The following is a 7945-nucleotide window of genomic DNA, read 5'->3' on the forward strand; positions in this document are numbered from 1 at the left end:
AAGCACTTACTAGTGCTTCTGCCACCAAGGGGAGTTTGTCCCCAAGTGAAAAAGTAAGCCTTCCTAGCTAGAATCCCCCCACTCAGCTGCAGCAGTCTTTTGAGTTTCATCTTTGCTACCTGTTGCCTTGTACATTGTGGGATGCATAGTGGTCTGCTCTCATTCTGCAACCAAGACTATCCTAAGACACTACCAAATGCTCCCATCCCAGAGGACAAAAATGCCTCCAGTTGTTCCAGCAAAATGCATAAAAGGAACGGAAGATTATTTTAAAAGATGCTAACCATTCTAGATTCACAAGCGGTAGGTGACCTGAAGCTATTGATAAGATTTACCTTTCAGAAAGTCTGTTTCAATATGCTGCACAGCCTTCAGCCTCCTGCTCCCTTGGAGCAAAGTTCTTTGAATCACCTTGTTAAATCTTTTTTTTTTAAACCAGAAATCAACTTTGTCATTATGACTTCTAAAAGGCACCCATTCCACTAGCATAGAGACTGGAGCAGTGTCAGTCAGGTTGGTAAGGAAGGCATCAGTGACCAACCAAATCATTCCAGCCCATTACTCCAATCCGCTAGGCAGCACTTGTCAGAAGAGAAATCATTTTGGGACTGGAAGGAGCTCAGCATGCTGGGAAACTCACTGCATACTTGTCCACTGATAAACATTTCCACCAATGACTTTGGGGAAGTGCGTTAGAGTGGTTATTTAGAAAATGTGCAGATACAAAAACCAAGAAATGACCTCTAGGCAAAGACGCACTTTTTGCTTTTTATAAGAATTAACCACCACTGCTTTTCCATCTTCCTCTTAACCTACAAACACAATCACAGTCTCACTTTGTACCATTTAGTGAATCCGAGATGTACATACTCTTAGCCATATCATTCTTGCTCTAGAAAACTATAAAATAGTATCAGATGGGTGTGACTTTTGGGGCTGTGTCTCCTCATCATTTTAAAAAACGTTAGTGCAGACTGTAACACTAATTTCTCTCACCATATACCAGTGGATTCACTCTTTGTGTTTATGAGCATTCAAGTCATAGCAAGTCTTTTTGCCAATATGGAAGCAGCAATCAGAAATATTCAAGAACGTTTGCAGGGGGGTTTCTAGAAATGAGTCCTCCGGATAATAAGGTGGGCCAATGTCACTTGTAAAATAGAACCAACTTATTTTCCAAAGAGGTCCAACGACTAGCAGTGTACAGAGCATTGCGCTGGCCTACAACCCTCTCAAACTTTGACTCCGTTTGATTTCTTAAATTTTTCAATTTACAGTGAGCGGTCTTTCAGTTATTTTTAATCATTTTCTCAAATTTCCTGTAAATTTCTGAGCTGTCCCATTCTATAAAATAGATGGTTCCCACAGTCTACCCATTGGTGCATTTGTGTGAATTCAAGTGAACATGGATTACCTAACACTTACCACATCTCAAAACTACAGTTCCCACTTCAGGAACTGAGCACATCTTCCGTGCCCAAGGAGAAAAAACAAAAAACAAACAAACAAACAAAAAAAAAAAAACATCATGTAAATCGGACAAATGGAGAATAGCACCAAATACCCACTATAGGAAAGCACCCAGAAAAACTGAAAGGACACAAATTATAACCATGAAGCAGTAAAACTTCATATATCAACTTTTGACTGATAAGTTTGAAGCTGACAATGTAGGAAGTCTCAGCACAAAAGTATTCTATACACACAATTGGGAGGAGTATAAATTTGCATAACTACTGAATTGTATAATTTAAGAAAATTATTCAAAAGCCTTCATTTTTTTTTTTTAATTGAAGGGGAGGAGAAATCTCAGTTGTAGTCCTTTCTTCTCGAGTTCAGACTCTAGCTCCCATCTAAAAGGCCAGGTACAGCAGTGTGCTGTGGTCACAGACACAGGCAAGGCTCTGGCACTTGCTAGCCAGACAGTCTAGCCAAATCAGTGAGCTCCTTTGTTCAGTGAGAGACCCTGCCTCAAAGGACAAGGAGAGACATGATGAAGGAAGATGCCCTCACAGACACAAGTGCATGCAGAACTACATGAACACACACACATACTTTTTAATATTTTTTAAGTCATTCAGTCTGCTTCTAAGAATTTGAATTTACTTTATAGAGATAATCAGGGAAGTACAAAAAAAATAAATATCATGATGTGAGATGATAACTCTAGCTCAAAACATTGAAATTTCCCAAATACCCAACATCAAGGGATTGTAAAATTGTTTATTACAACCAAATACTAGAACGATTGTTGCCCTGTAAGAGTGGCTCTGTAGATGCACCTTTACTGACATTGAAAATGTAGCTAAACTATATTAAGTGGAAAATTTAATTTGCAAAGTAAGGTGACCTCAAGTTTTCAAAAAGAGAAAGTGTACAAACAGTTTGCATCAATAGGAAAATTCAGGACAGTGTTTTAAAGGATGAATGCTAGGTGATGAAGGAATACAGAGAATAGGAGAAATTGTCTTCCACAGGGAAGAGCACCCCAATTGTTTATCTAGCACCAAATGACCAGCCCTGAAACAAACGTGCAAATAACATTATACAGACTGAGCAGGTGAATTCATGGATTTAGGAATATATTTATATATACATATATGTAAAAGAAATTAATGAAAAAGAAGTCATGGATTTGAAAGAGAGAAGGGGGGAGCATGTGGGAAGATTTAGGATGAAGAAAGGGAAGTTGGGAAATAGACTAATTATGTTAAAGGTTTTAACATCTTTAAGGAGAATCAAACTACAAATAACAAATTTACTGAATTCTATGGGGAAATTGGAGGACGCAGGTAAAAATGAGAGACTATTTAGGAATTGTTGCCTCAAGAAATGAGGCCTTGAGGTAAAAAAAAAAAAAAAAAAATAGTGCCAAGGTTTTATTTCCAAGAAAAAGGCAATAATGACATGAGGGTCTTTAACAGGCTGATCACATTTTCACACCAGTCTCAGCACCCGACAGACTACAGAGATCTGAATCACAAACCACACTCATTTCTTAAACAGCCTGTGTGTGCTGGGCAGTCACACGCTTTCTGGCTTCTATGCTGGCTAACTACCGCCCACGGAACATTCGGACTATGCCGATAAACCTGCCCGAGCCTAACATGCAGGGCACCTGTTTGCCTGAATTATAAAACTGCCCCTTCCCATGAGAGACTCAAAAACGCAGGTGCTGAGCATTTGCCCTGACCCACTTGTGTTTATCTGAAGAGGCTTGGTGTGTATGTCTGTAAGCTTGCTAGCACGGGGCCGAGAGCAATTGCAGGGGATGGTTTCACGGATGGTCCCAAATGTCCTTCAAAAATAGAGCCAAAGAGTCTGTGAGATTTATCTGAAGACATGAAAGCATAGGGTCCTTATTTACTAACCTCAGTGAGATGAAGTTTTTTCCAAAAAAAAAACAACAACAACAACAACAAAAATAACACATAGCCTGTTACCTTAGGAAGCTGTACATCAATATAGTGAAAAAAAAATTAGATAAACAGAGGGAGAGAGTGGGGGAAAGAAGAGAGAGAAAATGAGTGAGAGAGAGAGAGAGAGAGCGGTAAAGAGGAGGAGTGGGGAGAGAGAGAGAGAGAGAGTACCCCTTCACACTGGCCAGTCAATGTTTGGTGGCTTAAGGACACTGTGGACACTGGTGCCAATATACCCAGGGAAGAACAAGTGTGGGCAGTCACCTCAGAAAACTCCGGCTTCCTACCACCCTCCGTGGCAGAGCTGCTCCAGAACACTGAGGAGTGAAATTCCCTGAAGGGAAGGACTGTGCTACCATAGAGTACAGATAGGTCACGGCTGTACCAGGATGTGTTTTCTAAAGGAGCCTGTTCTATGAAGAAATATAGCCACGCCCACTAAGACCAAGCATCAGAATCTCGGTGCTAACACAAACACTGAAGGCTCTGTAAACAGACTTAAACTGAAAGGGTGAGTTTGTCGTTGTTGTGGAAAGTGTGGCTCTGTCTGTATTAGGACTTGGTGAGCAATAAATAAATTTCCAAGAGAGGTCTCCTAAGCTGATATGCATTCATGGTATTATCTTTGCTCTGACTGTATGTGCTTCTGGGAAAAAAAAAAATTCTAATTGCACTCCCATTCAAAAATCAACCGTGGGAATAAGGAATCATACTCATTTTATGCACAGTTGCCTGAAGGCCTTATCCTTAAAACAAATTACAGCACCTCCTCTGTGGCACACTCTGCAGCTAATTCTAACCCTACAGCGAAACTCCAAAATTAAAGTTTAATCTGCGATCTAAACAATTTGGTGTTTGTGATCAATTGCGGTATTTTTACAAAATGCCAAGGTGATTGTTGAAGCAGAGGAGTTTGGGTTGCCCAATAGTGCACTCTCCTAGAACTAAATGAGACTCATGGGCAGGAGCCTGGGAAGATGCTGGGTTGTTAGGCTGGATGGACAGAGAAAGGGTTCAAGAAGAAAGGAAGTCAGAACATAAAGGAACGGAAAAGGAAGCATGAAGATGAGAGGTGGGGAAAAGTTGGGAGTTAGAGAAGGAGGAAGTGCAGGGAGTGAGGAATTAAGAGGAGAGAAAAAGGCAGTGGGTTAAGAAGGGAAGGAGGAAGGAAGAAATAGGGATAGAAAGGGAGAGAGAAAAGAAGCAATTCTGGCAAGCATCCAATTTCCTGGCCCCCGATCACAGACCCTAACAGGCTGCTACTCCACAAAGCAATCACTACTAGCTACTAGTATACTAGCTATACTAGCCCTACTAGCTATACTAGAAATTTAATTGGGGCCCTTGAAATTCTAAGAAGCTGGTGGAAGAGAGATGGTAAAAGCAAATGCCACATGACACCTTCAAAGGCTAAGGGTTTGGGGAGCTGCAAGTTCCAGAACAAGAGAATCCCACTCCTGCAATGCGACCCTGCAGAAGGGAAGTTCAAACAGTCACCCTTGCAAGGTCTGCCTCTTCCCGAGTGGCCTCAGAGCCCAGGAGTCCTGTAGCAACCTGCTCAACCGCCCTGCTAAGTCAGAGCGAATTCATGGGAGATTTCCACACAGCCCCTGCCAAGCTGTGCCGAAGCTCCGTAATAGATACGCTCCAGTACTAAATCCTATAGGGCCCCACTACATCTGTCAAGCGTGCCCTGGAAAAGCACCCTCAGTTCAGATGTTATCACTGCTCTGCCTGCACCAGAAGATTTAGTGTCCACCCTCCAGCTTGCTTTGGCTGCCCGGTTTTCAGGGGCAAAACAGCAAGGGAGAAAGATGAGAGAAAAAAAAGGCAAATTATTCTTGCTTAAAGCAGAAGAAATAAAGTGATGTGCTTGCAGACTGGTGCCGCTCCTCGCCCTGCATCCAGAAGGTCCCCAATCCCACATTAAGGAGGTACTGATGTTCTAAGCTGATTAGCTAGGACGCTTAGAGTCCCTGGACTGTGACATCATGTCAGTGATCTTCCATAGAGCGGCTCTTTCCCAAGGAATGCTAAACAACAAACCCAGCAGGGATCCATAGGCAAGAGGCAGAAGATGCGAGCTTTTGATAATTAACTTTAAAACAGGTTCGAGAAAAAGCTGTGCTGATATAAAATGAACTTTCCAGAGCATTTGCTTAGGAAAAGAAAAAAAAAAAAAAGAATTAAGCTTCTCCAAACAGTTGCACTTCCCACTAACCAGGATTCCAGATGCAGCTCCTGTTTGTTCAAAATGTATTTTAAGCACTACTTTGGACATTTTGTTCATTATAAGCAAAGAAGAGTGTTAAAGCTAAATGTATTTTTAAGATATAGAGTTTTAAGATATAAAAGTTTACACACACTTACACACATGCATACACACACATGCACAGACATATGCATGCATACACACATATGCAGACATACACACACAAACATGCAGACACCCACACACATACAGACAAATCCACATACACACACATGCACACAGACACACACTATACACACATGCACACATACACACACAGACATACACACATGCACACCTCCACACACAAACATTCACACACATGCACACATACACACACCACTGTTTAAAGCACAGGAACTCCAGTTACCAACTCGGCGGAGCCTGAATCTATGGGAAGGCAGAAGAGTGTAACCTGCTTCGCCATTTTGGTGTTCAGGAAACTTCTCACATGCGTAACTGAGAACGGATGCCCAGGTCATCGCTGTGGTGTCCAGACAGTCCGAGTGGGAGGGACATCTAGTGCACCCAACTGCAAAGCCTTGTGGTGTGTGCCTCGTGGTGGTGAGCAAACAGGCTGCTTACGGTGTTGACCGAGGAGAGGATGCCAGGACATCATGCTCATCTTAAAACTTCATAAAGGAAACTCAAATTTTCCTAACATCCTTTTTTTTTTTTTTAATGTTAGCATTTAATTAGCCTCCCTGGGTGACTTTAAGCCACCAGGACACAGGCACCTCCAACAGCCTTTCTCTTCTCTTCGGGCGCTTCTGCTGAAGGAGCTGGCCTCCATGATGACAGGCTGCTGAGGGAGCCTTCCCTGCCCCGGAACTTTGCAGTAGCCCGGGTGCACAACATCAATGAAGGGGGCAGCTCCGGCAGCACTGACCTGTGTCTGCTCGCTGACCAGTGTCCACAACTTACCCAAGCTGACAGCTGGGCAGAAGCTCTGGTTCCTCTTTAAGTGGTAAGGTCTTACACCAACTTTCCCAAAAGTAACCTGGATGATATTTGTCGAAGTCGGTCCTGGGGTGATGCACGCCTCCAGCATTCCCACAGCCTTCTGGGTGCCTGTGGTGCTGACCAACGTGGTCGCGACAGTGGTCACGTGGCTTTGGAGTCTCCAGGTCCTCCTCAGCCTGGATGGCATGGTGGGGGCAAAAAGGGAAGAAAGAGCCTTAGCATCCTTTAACATCTTCTCGAGAAATATGTCTCAGCACCAGAGAAATGACTTAAGATGAGAACCATGGACCGACCATGTGATTAACACTGCCAAGGCTTGTTGGTTCTTCTCACCGGAAAAGTGAAAGAAATCTTGTTTTTAGGAAGCCTTCCCAAAGTTGATGGTACTAAACCAATTACATGAATTGTCTCATTTAATCCTCTCAGAAGTCCTGAGAAGCAGGAAATATGTAAAAACTGAGACTCTGGGAGGTTAAGCACTTTGCACAGTCACATGGCTCACCATTGTTCTGTGCCTTGAAGTCACATGCCCGTTTCTAGGTGGATAGTAACCCGTTCATCTGACCTCATTACTAGTGGACTGAATTGACAGATGTTCATTTCCATCTTAGATATTTGGAGTGTTTGCTGAAAAGTAAATAGTTTTTTCCTTGTTTTTTTTTAAGAATCTGCATGCCATTTCCTTTGTTTATTTTCAAGTACAACCATGAGTAGGACTCTGTGGCCTTCCCGGTAGCTCAAGGTTGCATCCTCTGTCAGATCCCAGTAGCCTTTTGTGACAGATAAACTTGATTTTTTTTTCACCTTGATTGGATTAAGAAGCACCTAGGAGACTGATAAAGCCCATCCCGAAAATGTCTCTACAGGCATTCTTAGAGAAGATGAGCCATAGAAGGAAGACATGCCCTAAATGTGGATGGCACTATCACACCGATGGGGCCCAGTAGCCTTCTTGCTAGCACAGGAATCTTCCCCTCTCTTCTTTTCTGGCTGCCAAGATGCTCCACCACACCCTCCCTGCAATGGCAGACTGAAATCTCTAAAACCATGAACAAACAGAAAAATGAAATGGTCCCTTGAGTTGTTTCTGCCAGGCATTCTATCATAGCCACAGTAAAACCAACTGGTGCAGACATCCTGCCTAGAAAGAAAGCAGGCACAGGCTTTGGGTCCGTGGTAAGATCTAACCCTCTCATGATGCTCACCCACTTCTGCTGGACACTGTTGCTGCAAGGTGGATACCCTGTCCGGATTCCAGGCAGCCTTGCCCAAGAGCATTGCTTTGGGGTGATCACGGTCAGAGTCCAAGTAG

General features: G+C 43.1%; 1 pseudogene; it reads right to left on the reverse strand.

The window, feature by feature from the left end:
• Positions 1–6384: 6384 nt before the first annotated feature.
• LOC110539642 (large ribosomal subunit protein uL15-like) lies at positions 6385–6820 on the reverse strand (annotated as a pseudogene).
• Positions 6821–7945: the final 1125 nt, after the last annotated feature.

The sequence above is a fragment of the Meriones unguiculatus genome, chromosome 12 (assembly GCF_030254825.1).
Source record: "Meriones unguiculatus strain TT.TT164.6M chromosome 12, Bangor_MerUng_6.1, whole genome shotgun sequence".
NCBI lineage: Eukaryota > Metazoa > Chordata > Mammalia > Rodentia > Muridae > Meriones > Meriones unguiculatus.